At 42.9% G+C, this 16,126-nt stretch overlaps 1 long non-coding RNA gene across 1 annotated transcript in view; it reads right to left on the bottom strand.

Annotated features, from left to right (window-relative positions):
- The window catches only part of LOC146394482 (uncharacterized), a 59,485-nt gene extending 44,439 nt beyond the window's left edge, over window positions 1–15,046 (bottom strand). The window contains exon 1 of the long non-coding RNA XR_014835766.1: window positions 14,899–15,046. This is a non-coding gene — a long non-coding RNA (uncharacterized LOC146394482). The remainder of the gene's footprint in view (window positions 1–14,898) is intronic.
- Between the last annotated feature and the right edge of the window lie 1,080 nt (window positions 15,047–16,126).

Raw genomic sequence — 16,126 nt, forward strand, 5'->3', positions numbered from 1 at the left:
GAACTCCTGATCTTTTTGATATGTTGCTGGATTCGGTTGGCTAAAATTTTTTTGAGAATTTTTGTGTCTATATTCATCAAAGGTTTTGGCCAATAGTTTTCTTTTTTGGTGGTATCTTTGTCTGGTTTTGGAATCAGGGACATGGTGGCATCATAGAATGTCTTTGGAAGTGTTCCTTCTACAACCTTTTGGAAAAGTTTAAGGAGGATGGGTATAAGTTCCTATTTGTATGTTTGGTAGAATTCACCGGTAAAGCCATCTGGTCCTGGACTTTTATTTGTAGGGAGTGTTTTTATGACATACTCAATTTCATTTCTATGGATTGTTCTGTTCAGTTGATCTATTTCTTCTTGATTCAGTTTTGGCAGGCTGTAAGTCTTTAGAAAGTTGTCCATTCTAGGTTGTCAAATTTGTTGGCATATAGTTGTTGAAAGTATTCTCTCATGGTTTTTTGTATTTCTGTAGTATCCATTGGGACTTCTCCTTTTTCATTTCTTATTTTGTTTATTTGGGTTTTTTCTCTTCTCTTCTTGTTGAGTCTAGCCAGAGGTTTGTCAATCTCGTTTACCTTTACAAAGAACCAGCTCTTGGTTTGAATGATTTTGTCTATTGTTTTATGAATCTCTATTTTATTTTCTCCCTGATATTTATGATTTCCTTCCTTCTGCTGACTTTAGGTTTCATTTGTTCTTCTTTTTCTAATTCATCTAGGTGATGGGTTAAGTTTTCAATTTGAGATTTTCCTTCTTTTTTGAGGAAGGCCTCTATTGCTATTAATTTCCCTCTTAGCACTGTTTTGCAAAATCCTGTAGATTTTGAGTGGATGTGTCTTCATCATCATTTGTCTTGAGGTATTCTTAATTTCCTTCTTGATTTCTTCATTGACTCATTGGTTTTTTAGTAGCATGTTGTTTAGTCTCCATGTAGTCAGTTTTTTGTAATTTCTTTTCCTGTGGTTGATTTCTAGTTTCATGCCATTGTGGTCAGAGAAGATACTTGAAATAATTTGTATACTCTTAAATTTGTTGAGGTTTTGTGCCACAGGATGTGATCAATTCTTGAGAATGTTCCATGTGCACTTGAGAGGAATGTATATTCTGAGTTTTTTGGATGTCATGTCCTGAAGATGTTGATTAAGTCGAGTAAGTCTAACTTTTCTATTGTTTCCTTTACGATCTCTGTTGCTTTATTGATTTTCTGTCTAGAGGATCTGTCCATTGTTGTGAGTGGGGTGTTAAAGTCTCCTACTATGATTGTATTCCCATCAATTTCTCCTTTTATGTCTGTTAGTATTTGTTGTAGGTATTTGGGTTCTCCTATAGTAGGGGAATATATATTGATGATTGTAATATCCTCTTCTTGAATGGATCCTTTAACCATTTGTCTTTCTTTATGGCCTTTGTTTTAAAGTCTATTCTGTCTGATATGAGTGTTGAAACTCCTGCTTTCTTGTCTTGTCCATTGGCATGAAATATCTTTTCCCATCCCCTCACTTTCAATCTATATGTGTCCTTTGTCCTAAAGTGAGTTTCTTGTAGACAGCAGATTGAAGGTTTTTGCTTTTTTTATCCCATCTGCCACCCTGTGTCTTTTGATTGGAGTGTTCAGTCCATTGACATTTAAGGTGATTATTGATAGATATGCATTTATTGCCATTTTAAACCTTGTTTTCCAGTTGATTCTTTGTTTCATTTTTCTTCTTTTTTTGGTTAGATGGTTTCCATTTATTTTATACTTGAGTACTTTTCTTTCCGGCTTTGGTGACTGTAATGTTCGGTTTTGATTTGTGGTTGCCCATTTTTTAAGTATGTTAACCCCTTTCTATATCTGCTTGCTTTAGCCTGATAGTCATATAGACTCAAACATATCATCGAAATAAAAAAAAATCTATATTTTCTTACTTTCCTTCCCCACATTGTATGATTTTGATGTCTTTTTTTGTTTTTAAGATCTTCATGTTTAGATCTGTATGCTGGCTTATTTAAGTGACTGCTTTCCAATTGTGGTTTCCTCTATCCTAATTCTTCTATTAAAAAAATTTTTTTTTAAATTGGAATGGGTTTCGTACTGCTGTACTCTTTTAGCTTTTGTTTGTTGGAGAAATTCTTTATTTCCCCTTCTATTTCAAATGATATTCTTGCTGGATAGAGTATTGTAGGTTGCAAATTTTTTCCTTTCAGCACTTTAAATATATCTTGTCACTCCCTTCTGGCCTGTAATGTTTCTATAGATAAATCAGTTGATAGCCTTATTGGGGTTCCCTTATAATTACACGTTGCTTTTCTCTTGCTGCCTTTAGAATCCTGCCTTTACCTTTTGCCATTTTTATTATAATATGTCTTGGTGTGGGCCTGTTTGGGGCCTTCTGTGCTTTTCATATCTTGATATCTGTGTCCTTTAGATTTGGGAAGTTTTCAGCCATAATTTCTTCAAATATATTTTCAATCCCCTTTTCTTTTTCTTCTCTTTCTGGAATTCCTCTTATGTGTATATTGCCCAGTTTATGTTATCCCATGTGTCCCTTACATTGCTTTCATGTTTTTTATTTGGTTTTCTGTCTGCTGTCCTGATTGGGTGATTTCCATTATTCTAATCTTCCACTTCACTAATTCATTCCTCTGCATTATTCATTCTTCTCTGTATTGCCTTCAGCTCAGTTTGTATCTCTACAAATGAATTTTCTAGTTTTCCTTGGCTCCACCTTATATTTTCTAGTTCCTTTCTAAAGGAAACCATGTTACTCTTAAAAGCCTCTCTTAATTCCTTGGTATTTTCACTATCTCCCTTTTGAACTCAACGTCTGTCAGACTGCAGAGGTCTGTTTCATTGTTGACTGCTTTAGGTGAATTCTCCTGTTGCTTTAACTGGGAATGGTTTCAGAGCTCCTTCATTTTGCTTGTGTTTTTCTTTTTCCGTGAGTTTGGGGAAGCCAAACTGTTTTCTTGTAAGGCTACTTCTATACAAGAATACCCCTTTGTATTTTGGGGGGGGATTACTATTTACTTTTGGTGTGTTAGTTTGAATATTTGCTGTCTCTTTCTTCAGTGTGAACAGGCTGTTATTCCCAGGATGCTCAGTGTGTTTTCAGGAGAAGGAGGCAATGGGTAGGGCCAGCAGTCAGTGCCTGGTCATTGGGGTCTCAACAGCAACAAGGACCTGCAGGAAGGTGGCACGGGCTACTCCTAGTTTCAGGGCCCTGGGAAGTGATAATGAGCTCTAGGCAGATCTACAAGGTGCCCAGAGCATTTGACAGTTGCTGCAGCAAGGTGCATGAGTTCCCAGAGGGAGTGAGAGCAACAAAAGCTTGTGTATGATTGCAATGCCTTCTTCTGAGGTGACTAGAACTGCAGGTGGTGCCTGTTCATGGACTCCTAGTGGGAGCAGGCCATGACCATCTCTAGAGTCAGTGATAACTGTGGTGGTTTGCCCCTACCACCTGTAGACCATGCATGAAGCAACCTGTCTCACTTAGCCCACCTAGGAGGTGCTATACAGGCTTCTCCTAGTTGTAGGATCCTGAGAAGTGACAGAGATCAGGCATGTGGGTACTGCCCAGAGTGTTTGGGAGTGGCAGCAGCGGGCAGGTGTGTTCCCAGGGGTGCGAGAGCACCAACAGAGGGTATTCGGTCACAATGCCCTCCTCTGTGGTGCCTTTGACATGAATGGGGCTGCAAGTGATGTCTGTTCATGGACTCATAGTGGTTGTGAGCCACTCCCACCTCTGGAGCCAGCAATAACTGTGGTGGTTTGCCCCTGCTGCCTGAAGACCATGCAAGAAGCACCCTGTCCCACTTAGCTCACGCAGAAGGTGCTGCACCAGCTGCTCCTAGTGGTAGGGTCTTGGGAAGGGACAGTGACTAAGTGTCTGGGCCCCGCCCAGAGCATTTGGCAGTGGCAGCTGCAGGACAGGTGTGTTCCCAGAGGAGTGAAAGCAACAGCGTTTGGTGCTTGGTTGCAGTGCCCTCTTTTTTTGCCAACCCCTGAGGTGACTTGGGTACCAGGTGGGGCCCACTCACAGGCCTTTAGTGGTGGCAAGCCACACTTCCCTCTGGCCTCTGAGATGACCACAGTGGTCTGTCCCTGCCACCTGTAGATTGTGCAAGAGGCACCACATCACACTTAGCCCCCTGATGCCCTTAACCCACACAAGATGTGCCTGGCCACCGGTAGCCTGCATAAGAAGTGCCCAGTGTCCCCTAAACAAGCAAGAGGCTTCTTGTAGCCTGCGTCAGAGCCGCCCTGCCCTCTGAGAGCCCATGGGTGCACGCTCCAGTGCAGGGAGTTTCCTATGGCGGTCCACCCCTCCTCCTCTCCCCTCCCCAACAATGGCGCCTTGCCTCTCCAGCTGGTCTGGACCTTCTCCCGGGTTCCCTCTGCCATGGCATTTCACTCCCCAGCCAGTAGCACACAGCTCCCCCACTCATGGTGCACCACTCCTTAGCCCCTCAAGCTGTGCCCACACCACCAACCCCAGTCCTCTCCCTGGGACTGACCTCTGGAGCCTAAGTCTCAGCACCCAGTCCCCGGCCGAGCATCTCAGGTTGTGGTGTCTGGACCAGTGGTTCAGATGCTCTGTGCAGCTCTCACTCTGCTTTGCTGTTCTCAGTCCAGCTGTTATGCTTTTCTTGGTGACTTTGAAGTCCTGCCAACTTGGCTGATCTTTCTGTCAGTTAGATAGCTTCCCAGGATGTGGGTTCCTTTTCTCCTTCACAGCTCCCTCTCGGGAATGCTAGTCCCATCCTGAATCCTTTTTTTTCTCTTTTTCTTTTGTTGTACCCAGTTATGTCAAAAATTTCTTGCCCTTTTGGAGGTTTAAGTTATTCTGCCAGCATTCAGTTGATGTTCTGTGCAAGTCATTTTACATGTAGATGTGTTTTTTTGATGTGCTTGTGGGAGAAGGTGAGTGTGACCTCTTACTCCTCTACCATCTTGTTCCTTCCTCCCTCATTTAATGTTAAACAAAGTGAAACACAGAAGTGACAAGACTTGGACAAGCTTATAAAAGTAGTGAGCAACAGGACTAAGATTCAAACCCAAGCACATTGGATCCAAAAATTGATCATACTCAGCCTTTTCCTCTTTGAAGTTGAGAGTCATGGAAACAAGGAACATGAGTAGAAAATCCAAAGTTATGGTGTGTGTGATCTCAGGCTGGTCACAAGAAGCATCATGAAGATACGCATGGAAATAAGTTCCATACCTTGAGGCACTGCATCTTAGCCATCCTTGCTTCTCCCACAGGCTTATAGTGTACCACTAGATGCCTCTTGCAGAATGAGAAGACTACTGGTATTGGGTGCTTAGCCCCATAACAGAAGCTGGTCACTCACATCTTTCATGTTCTCCACTCACCCTATCTTCAACCTTTGGTAATTTGTAAGTCAGCTCTGGACTCAGTACGTCTCTGTAACCACGCCTTCTTCCACTGTGAAGCTAGCCCTTGATGCCAACCCATGAGCCACGGTTACACATCTGCACTAACTCTCTGTCTATCATTCTCTCTAGCTGCCTGTTCATCCTTGGCAGGGATGGTGGGAGCTGAAGTTCAAGGTAGATTAAATGACAAAATCTTGAACAGTTTTAACATTCATCCCTGGGATGAGAAGTTCTAGGCCCCTTTCCAAAGAAGAGGGGAGGAATGATGATTGGTGTTTTGGGGGGCCACTGATTTTCAGTCATTCAAGTCAAGGTCTCTAAAGTGTCTTTCTTCCTTCTTCCTCATGTAAGCAGGGCAATTTGGAGCTTAGCAGTCTCACAAGTAAAATGGCATATCAGAATGAGACCAATGAGTGAGTGGTGCTTTTCAACACCTCCCAAGACATCCTCCAAGTGTGATATCTAAACCAGCAGCATCAGCATCACCCAGGGAACTTGCAGAAATGCAGATGCTTAGATCCCACACAAGACTGACTGAATCATACTTTTTATTTTTTTTGTCTTTTTGCCATTTCTTGGGCTGCTCCTGTGGCATATGGAGGTTCCCAGGCTAGGGGTCGAATCAGAGCTGTAGCTGCCAGAGCCACAGCAATGCAGGATCTGAGCTGCATCTGCAACCTACACCACAGCTCATGGCAACGCCGGATCGTTAACCCACTGAGCAAGGGCAGGGATTGAACCCACAACCTCATGGTTCCTAGTCGGATTCATTAACCACTGCGCCATGACGGGAACTCCTTAATCATACTTTCTAAGGGTAGAGCCCTGCAATCTATGTTTTCAAAATTCTCCAGGTGACTGATTCTGATGCTTGGTCAAGTTTTACAACCACTGACCTACACTCATGATTCTCAACGCTGACTATTAAAAATCACCTTGGGAATTTGAAAAGTCCACAAGTTCAGGCTACATACCAGATGAATTAGGCTTCCCATATTGGGGCGGGTGGGGCAGTGTTTGGTGCACTGTAAGGTTTTTTTTTTTCTCTCTCTTTTTTTGTCTATTGTCTTTTTAGGGCCAGACCCACAGCATATGGGGGTTCTCAGGCTAGGGGTCAAATTGGAGCCGCAGTTGCCAGCCTACACCACAGCCATAGCAACACAGGATCCAAGCCACATCTGCAACCTACACCACAGCTCATGGCAACATCGGATCCTTAACCCACTGAGCGAGGCCAGGGTTTGAACCTGCATCCTCATGGATGCTGGTCAGCTTCCTTAACCACTGAGCCACGATGGGATCTCCTGCATTGTAGGTTATTTAGCAGCATCCCAGGGCTCTGTCCAATAGTACATCCTCTCTGGACTGTCACAACAAAGTGTTTCCAGACATTACCCAATGTCTCTGGTGGCGGAGTTGGGGTGGGGGCAAAAATCACCCCTAGTTGGGAGTTATTGGGTTAGAGTTCATCACTGTCTCAAGAATAGGCCAACCTGGAGTTCTTGCTGTGGGGTGCAATGGGATTAGCAGCATCTTGGGAGCATTGGAAGCACTGGGACACAAGTTCAATCCCTGCCTGGCACAGTGGGTTAAGGATCTGGCATTGTTGCAGCTGCAGCCTAAGTGGTAACCACAGTATAAATCTGATCCCTGGCCTAGGAACTCCATATGCCTTGCGGTGGCCAAAACAAAACAAAACAAAAAAACAAAGGCCAACCCACATCAGAATTATCTGTAGGGCTTATTAACAACAGAGATTATTAAGATCCCCTGAAGCCTTCTGAATCAGAATCCTCCAGGAAATCAGGCAATTTGTTAGTGTCTAAAATTCTTAAATGCTTTCAAGTTGGAGAACCACTGAATTGAGTATTTCTTCTTAAAGGTAGATTGAATTTGACTTTGGTGCTTACGAAAGCAAAATTCAGCTTGTTTGGAATCCTGCTCTATATCAGAGGTAGAACTGAATTAATTTCTGTTTCTTCCAAATATTCCAGCTTAGCCAGACAGACCTGCTTGCAGAGTTGAGACATTTCCCTGATGTGCTGTGAGATAAAGCAAAACTATAAAATTTCGATCTAGTGACAGCAGTGTCATGTTCTGTGTAAATGAGTATTTCAGCATCTACCCAGTAACTTTTTGTAGAGATTCTTGACTGTAAAGGGCATTTAGTGCGCATGTCGACTCCTTCATCTTGAAAGTTACAAATCACCGGGCCAGATGAGTTTGCAATGTTGATTCCAGTTTCTTTAAGGGTATGAATAGCACTGATGACCATTTTTCATAACTGCTCTCTGTCTTTGGTGTTCCCTCTGTGGATGCCATCACTCTTTTTTTTTATTATTATTTTAAAATATTTTTGGAGAGCTTCTTGGTGATGTTCTAAGCATGCATCTATTTCTGATTATTTTTGCTCTTTTAATTGTCTAGGTCCATGAAGCATGCCTCTTGGTTTAATAAGAGTTGGCTAAGCCTCATCCTCCAACTTCTCCCCAGAATGTCACTTGCAGTCATTCATTCATTTACTCACTCTCTGAGGATGATGATAATAACCACCAGATGCTTTTAGCAGAGCTTCAGCAAAAAGGCAAGGAGACCTCTGACAAAGGTATCATTTTTCTTGGGAAATTAGCAAAGACTTCTCAAATGAGGTGGCATTAAGGCTGGCCTTCCAGGATGAGTGGGAATTCATCAAGCTGGGAAGAGAGATCTTTTGCAAAGATAAATATTATATCAAAGATGAGATGAGAATCTGTCCTACTTTTGTGCTGCAAGGAGTCCATAGTATGGTGGCCAGAAACTAAGGGTGCCATTTTCCCCATGATTTAAGTCTGTGATAGGTGTTTTTCGAAACTCACTTACCCCATAGAGGAAAACAAACTAGAGAATGAAATATTCCATAATATTAAAGAATTAAAAAAATCCAGACAACAAGCCCCAAATGGAGTTGCTTATGCTAAGCCCCATGTCACCAAGCCAAGACCCCATTATAGTTTTAGCTCTCCCACAAATGGAATCTTCAACCAGTCAATCAGTAATCTCATGATCACCACTAGTTAGGTAACCTGGCTGACAGTAAAGTAACTTTGCAATAACTAATCTGCTTTTGTGCCTACTATATCTTCCTTACTCTTGATCCCTTCTTTCTATAAAGGTCTTTTATTTTGTACAGCTCCTTAGAGTTCTTTTCTATCTGCTAGATTGGATGCTCAATGTGAATTGGTTTGGCTCAGACAAATGCTTAAATTCTTTAATATGCCTCAGTTTATCTTTTAACAGTTAGAATGCAGTTAACCATGTAAAATTTCAAATTAGGCCCCCTAAACCCCACAAAACTTCAAAAGCCCATACATGACTCTAAATTTCCTTTCATTCTTGTCCACTGATTCTCATCAGGGGTTGCATGGGTCAACATTGATCCATAGGGGACATCTGGAAATGCTTAGGGCCATTTTGTGGAGTCACGCCTTTGGAATGTGTAGACCACATTCTGGTCTAGATACCGGAGACCACAGATGCTGCTAAACATCCTACAGTGCACAGAACAGTCCCCCCCGCCACCCCTGCAAGAGTGGTCCAGCCCAAAACATCAACAGCACTGAGGATGAGAATTTCTGTTCTAGTCCAGGCTGTATGGCTAAGGGTACATTTATTTCAACTGGTGTGCTTTCATTTATGGAATGGAAATCAGTACTGCTCTGCTCTTTGTTCCTTTGACAGTTTAAGTGATGACATGTAAGATTTACCTTGTGCCACCCTCACTGCTGCATAGATCCATCTGTAAACGAGGCCCTCATGAATTTAGAACACTGTGCAAACTCATGCGAATTTAATAACTTTAGTCGAGGGAAAATAAGATAAGAGTCCAAGTGCGGGGGGAGGACGTCATGACTCCAAGGCTGCAGGCCCATCACTGTCAGTCCATCATAAATATTTATGAAAGCACGTTCCACCATGACTGCATTTGTCTAGAATTGTTTCATCCAGCTGGAAGCAGAGGCAAGGTTTTCTAAATAGAGCCTGTATTATTTGAAATCAGTAGCCCTACATTTGTGCCAGGTAGAAACAGTGTGGGAATTTAATATTCAGTCAGCAAACATGCCAAGAATAGGGGGTGAAGAACAAGACTGTCTTTGTCTCAGATCCTATTTTTCAATTTGGTAGCCACCCACCACATGTGGCTGTGGAGTCCTTGAAATGTGCTAAGTCCAACTGAGATGTGCCATAGATATTAAATACATACCGGTTTTTAAAGACTTCTTCCACAAAAAAAGAATGCAAAATATCTCAATAATTTGGAGTTTGGTAACAAGTTGAAATAATTTTTTTAATAGACTGGGTTAACTAAAATATGTTATTAAAATTAATTTTACCTGGGTCACCAAGCTGTATAGTAGAAAACTGACAGAATACTGTAAACCAGCTATAATGGAGAAAAAATAAAAATAATAATAAAGAATAAATAAAAGCACACATTTCTTTCTTTTGTTCTTTTTAAATCATATTGTGATGCTCTTGAAAAGATCTCAGACTTCAGATTTTTAACAGGCATGTCCTTCAATCACAAGGCCAAATGCTGATGCTTGAACATCCACAGGCAAAAATAAAACAAACCAAAAGAAAAAAAAACCAAACAAAAAAAGCACCCTAGACCTAAGTCTCACATCTTATACAAAAATTAACTTAAAATGGGTCATGGATTTTAAATGTAAAATGTGGAATCATAAACTGTTAGAAGAAATCAGAGAAGAGCTTTGGGATCTAGGGCGAGGCAGTAAGTTCTTAGACTTTATACCCAAAGCACAATCCATAAAGGGAAAAACAGATAAATCAGACTTTATGAAAATTAAAAGCTTTTGCTCTGCGAAAGCCCAACAAAGAAGAGAAGATCAGCTACAGACTGGGAGAAAATACTGGCAAAACCCCTACCTCACAAAGTACCTAGATGATGTAGAGACTACTCAAATTCAAGAGTAAAAATCGGAATCACCTGGTTAGAGTATGAATGAAAGACATGAAAAGATTATTTCACCAGGGAAGATATACAGATGGCAAATAAGCACATGAAAAGACATTCAATATCACTAGTCATTAGGGAAATGCAAATTAAAACTACTGCCCTCAGGAGTTCCCGTCGTGGCTCAGTGGTTAGTGAATCCGACTAGGAACCATGAGGTTGTGGGTTCGATCCCTGGCCTCACTCAGTGGGTTAAGGATCCGGCGTTGCCATGAGCTGTGGTGTAGGTCGCAGATGCCGCTCGGATCCCACGTTGTTGCGGCTCTGGCATAGGCCAGTGGCTATAGCTCCGATTAAACCCCTAGCCTGGGAACCTCCATATGTGCAGGAGCGTCCCTAGAAAAGGCAAAAAGACAGAAAAAAAAAAAAAAAAACCCAAAACAAAAACTACTGCCCTCAACTCTTCAGTGGTCTCACTACAAATTCCAGTTTTATAAAGTATTGACACCACCCTTTCCATCCTCCCACTCCTGTAGATTCTGAATGTAGTGGTTTTGAGTATGGCCTGGGCATTGAGAGTTTAAAATTGCCTCTCGAGATTTTCAAGTGCAGCCAGGGTTAAGGACGATCCTTCCAGGAAAATATAGCTGAACAGGAATGGATAAAATAGAGCCTGAAGGCAGGTGAAGGAAGGTGCTTACTCTGGGCTTTCTGATTGAAGGTTATCATTACACTCAATCCTCAAATAAGAGAAGGCAGCCTCTTCTCAGGATGTTTTATGTCCCAGCATAATGTTTAGCCAGCAATCCAGCTATTTCTAGCCATTGGAAAGAAGAGGACTTGGGTAAATTGACCAGGTGGATTAAACAGTGATGGCCTTCCACTCTCCCTTCTCCTGTGCCCATGAACTTTCCTTTCAATCTCTTAGGCTATTTGTTTTCAAACTTGTCAGCACCATGGACTTCCCTGGGAAATTTATAAAATGTTGATTCCTGGGATCCTGCTTCTGGAGTTTCATATCTAATTGGGGAAGAGTATGGCCTGTGTATCAGGATTTGTAAAAAATCTCCCCTGGGGGATTCTAATAGACAGTGAGGGGGAACAGAATATGCCACCCCCAAGTCTGCATCTTTGTCTTTTTTTTAGGGCCTCACCTGCAGCATATGGAGGTTCCAGGGCCAGGGGTCCAATAGGAGCTGTAGCCACTGAGCTATGCCACAGCCACATCAGATCTGAGCTGCATCTGCAACCTATACCACAGCCCATGGCAACACCAGATCCTTAACCCACTGAGTGAGGCCAGGGATTGAACCTGCATCCTCAAGGATACTAGTCAAATACGTTTCTGCTGAGCCAGAACAGGAACTCTCCAAGCCTGCCTCTTTGGCATAAAGATTATTTGGAAAGCTAGCAGACACATGAAGAGTTCTAAAAGCTGAGCAGCAGTAGCAGTTACCCTCTTATAAGGGACATTTACAGTTACAAGGGAGACCTCTGTGTGTAACGGTGTCTCCTTCTCTGTACCAGGAAGACAATGACAACTACATTCCCAGAAACTCATGAATGAAGAAGGCACTGACTTCATCTTCCTAATAAACCTTACCCTTGTTTACCTGGTCACCTCCCATAGCCAGACTCCCTCTTCCCACCACTTTCCTTTTGTACTTAAGCAGGTGGCTTAGGCCATCTGAAGGCCACCATAAAAAGTTATTCATTTTCCTTGGGGATTTCCCACATATACATGAGGTATATATGTTAATGTTAATAAACTTCTCTCTGTAATTTTTTGTTAATCTTTTCTCACAGGGAGTCTCAGCCAAGAACTTGGGAGGGTAGAGGGAAATGATTTTTCCTTCCCTACAGCAATGAAATTTGAAGACCATTGACTGCTGTAGGCCACTGGCTCTCAGCCTTGCCTGCAACTTGGAATTACCCAGAGCAGCTTTTAAGTATCCTGATGCCTGATAGCCCAAGACCCTGATTTCATTGCTCTGGGGTTCAGCCAGATGGGTTGGGTTTTTAAGCTCCCTGAGTGCTTCTAACTTGGAGTCAAAATTGAAAACCACTAGTTTAGGCATTTGGCTTCCCTTATCTTCAAGAGAGCGATCAGCTGTGTTTTGGCATGCAGGATTCAAGGGTGAACATTTTCATAGATAGCAGATGACTGTACAGGTTGTGGGGTGGGGAAATATCCTTCTATTTCTCCAAAATCACTGATCGCTTCACCTGTTCTTAAGGCTGGGCAACCTTTTCCACTAAGCCCCATGACCAGCACACAGTAGAGCATCCCCTTAGCCTTATGAAATGGATTCATCTCTCCTGAGCCCACGAGACCCTTCCCAACCACCCATCCAATGGTCATGTAAATTGCCTAAGTCAAGGGTTCTCAATTTGCTGCATTTGGAAACTTCTTAAAAATACCAATGTCTGGGCCCCACCCCCAGATCATGTGATATAACTGCTCTGGGGTGCAAAGTAGGCAGAGGGAATTTTAAGAATCTCAGAGGACTGTAATGATCAATTAAGTCTGAAAGCCACTGGCCCAATGAGATTTGACTTAGTAATGGGAAACTGACTTTTGAGCCAAAAGAGCTGAACAAAAGTAGTAAACAAGGTATGCAGACATGCAGAATGGCTTCTATTTAAGGGCTCCCATACAAGGTGGTGAAGAGTTTGTAAAAGCAGCAGAGGATGCTTGCAGATGAATTGCTACTGAGAACCCTGTATTCCAAACCTAAATGGTCCCCTCCCACAGCTAAGACCCCTGCAGTGTATGAGCGGCTCCTGCGTCAACTATGCAGAGTTCACAGATATGCCAGTTCTACAGATGTGAAGGCAAAGCAGCTCTTATGCAAAACAGTGCCTCTCAACTCTCTCCCTCCTGGTGGGTGAACTTTATACCGACATCAAATGCAAATTAAAGATAAACCAATTTAAGTACTAACTGCCTCTACCTGGTCTCCCCAGGGAGCTGGTGTTTGCGATTGCACTTTCAAAGCTGTGTGCCACCTGCAGACTGTCATTTTCATCAGATGTACATAATTACACAGCCTCATTTTTGAAGCTATCCCCTGGCATGCATCTCCAGATTCCACAGTCATGGAAGACCTTTTCCCAAGTTAAAATATCTCCCCCACCCCCCTTTCAGAGGGCACTATCAGTTTCAAGATGAGCATCCGAGAAGAGTTGCCGCCCATGGCAGCACTCTTGAGGTAGATTTTGAAGAGAAGTTTAAGTTAATGTCAGAAGAGAGAATTGGATGCTTTGCACTCTGGTTACAAGTCCATCCCCTGGCTGATAGGGCTGAGTTCCAGAAGATGAGTCACAATGAGTGGGACGTGAATGTTAATGGCAAGGAATAGTATGTAACAGGAATCCTCTGAACCATGGCTAAAGGCAGACAAACAAGTGGGAGGAAAGCTTGTTGCTTCAGATTTTCTTGGGCCATGTGATCTGGAGACAAACATATAGAACATCTGGGAGGCACTGCAGTGGTTTCACCCAGATGAGCCCACTGGGAGCTCTTACTACATGCAGATGATGTGCTGTCCATCGTAGTGGGGGTGAGAATGAAAATGGTTATTTCCAAACTTCCCACTGGCTCTACACAGCCCTCTGCCCACACAGAGGGCAGATGACTAAACCAGAATAACTCTGTTTGGTTCAGCCTGGAAACTTAGGAGATTCTGCCAGCCAAGCTGTGTATCCAGGTCACAGTCAGAAACAGAGAGATGAAAAGCAAAAGCATTTCATTAAGCACACTGGCTTTTCTGAACTGTGTTTCAAATTCCAGTCAAGTTTAAAATATAAAAATCTATACAGGTGGGGAGTTCCTACCATGGCTCAGTGGTAACAAACCCAACTAGTATCCATGAGGATGCGGGTTCCATCTCTTGCCTTGCTCAGTGGGTTAAGGATCTAGCGTTGCCGTGAGCTGCAGTATAGGTCAAAGATGCTGCTCAGATCCCATGTTGTTGTGGCTGAGGTGGAGGCCAGCAACTATAGCTCTGATTTAGCCCCTAGCTTGGGAACTTCCGTATGCTGGCCAGGTGTAGCTGTAAAAAAAAACCCAAACCAACCAAACAAAAAAATCCCAAAAAAACTGTTTTAGGCCTTGGGACAAGGAAAAAGAATCTATACAAGTGGTTCTCATGCTTCAGTGTACATCAGAATGCCCTGGAGGGACTGTTCAAACACACCATGGGTGATTCTGCAGGTCTGAGCTGGGGCCTAAGAATTTGCATCTCTAACAAGTTCCCAGAAGATGCTGATGGGCCAGGGACCATACCCTGAGAGCCACTGCTCTGAGGATACCTCTGTGTTTTTTTTTTTAAAGGCTGCATCCGAAGCATATGGAAGTTCCCAGGTCAGGGACTGAATATGAGCCACAACTGCAGCCGTACCAGATCATTTAAACAACTGTGCCAAGCTGAAGACTGAATCCACGCATCTGCAGCAACCTGGGCCACTACAGTTGAGTCCTTTACCCACGTTGCCACAGCGGGAATTCCAACTCTGGATATCTTTTAACCTTAAAGGATGATTTACACATGACTCTGAGCACTTACCCCCAAGTCACTCTTTCTTGGTAGACATGTGGATCCCCAGGAGGTCAAGTGAACATGAGATTGGGAGTCACATGGAAGATGCTGACCGTGGATGCCCGGGATGTGACTTGTGTGACCGGAACTTCTGGTTTCATATATGAAACAGCAGCTGATTGCAAAATGGAAAAAATAACATTAAAAAAAACCTGTTGGGAGTATGGAGGGAAATACCAGACAGAAAATGCAGAAAGGAGAGTGTAAAACGGGGGAAAGACTCAAAGTGAAGGAAGGTTATTTTGTGGATAAGACCTTCATCTTTTATGTGGCAGACAGACCAGCCTTGAGGGATGGAGCAGGAGGGTTTTAGTTATTTATTTACTAATTTCATGATTATTCATGTCCACAGGGTGTGCAGGGTTGTGCTGAGTTACACATCTGAAAGAATATCCTAGTTGGGAGGGTTGTTATGTTAGGATCTGGTACCAGTGGAGGTGGAGTTCACCTCTATAAAGATTTAAAGTTGGGGCTTGAACATTGTTTATTGGTCAGCCAGAGCTGATTTTAGGTACTCTCCCAGATGCAAGGAGACTGGGTTTATGACATGTCAAGTTCCATTTCTTCTTTTCATAAAGAAAACATGTGAAGAAGAGTTAGTGCTTCAATGGGAAGCTATGCATTGTCTCTAGCTTACCCTTCCCCATCATCTCATTCTGAGTCTATGAAAGCTATTTAACAAGTCTGTAAGCCGAAGATAACTGACAGCCAAACAATTATTGCTAACAGACATGCAAATGGAAGTTTCATCAATTTCCCTATCTCCCTGGAAGAAGGAAGCTGCTGGTTTTAGCTCTACTATTCTGCAATACCTCGGTGACTATAACTACCTGGAGTTAGTGCAGACTCAGCAGGAGAAGGGCGCAGTCCTCCACAAGATAGCCCTCACTTCTGAAGCTAGGTGCAAGTTTGGTGGTCCACAAGCTACCTTCTCGTCCAACCAACTAGCTACAAGTTCAGGGAGTCCTGCTGCTCCTTCATGTTTCAGAATTCATGAAAGTGACTCATAGAATTCAGGAAGCCTCTACACTTATGACTACATATTTACGACAAAGGATATAAATGAGGACCAGTCAAATGAAAAGACACGTAGTGTGAGGTCTTCGAGGGTTTCAAATACAGAGCTGTTCTGCACTCTTCCAGTGGAATCAGGGCACACGTGTTCACTGACCAGGAAGCTTACTGGAGACTGGTG

Source organism: Sus scrofa, chromosome X, assembly GCF_054392235.1.
Source record: "Sus scrofa isolate SSC_HxYL_T2T_F1_AM1 chromosome X, Sscrofa_HxYL_maternal_Yorkshire_Landrace_v2.0, whole genome shotgun sequence".
Lineage (NCBI taxonomy): Eukaryota > Metazoa > Chordata > Mammalia > Artiodactyla > Suidae > Sus > Sus scrofa.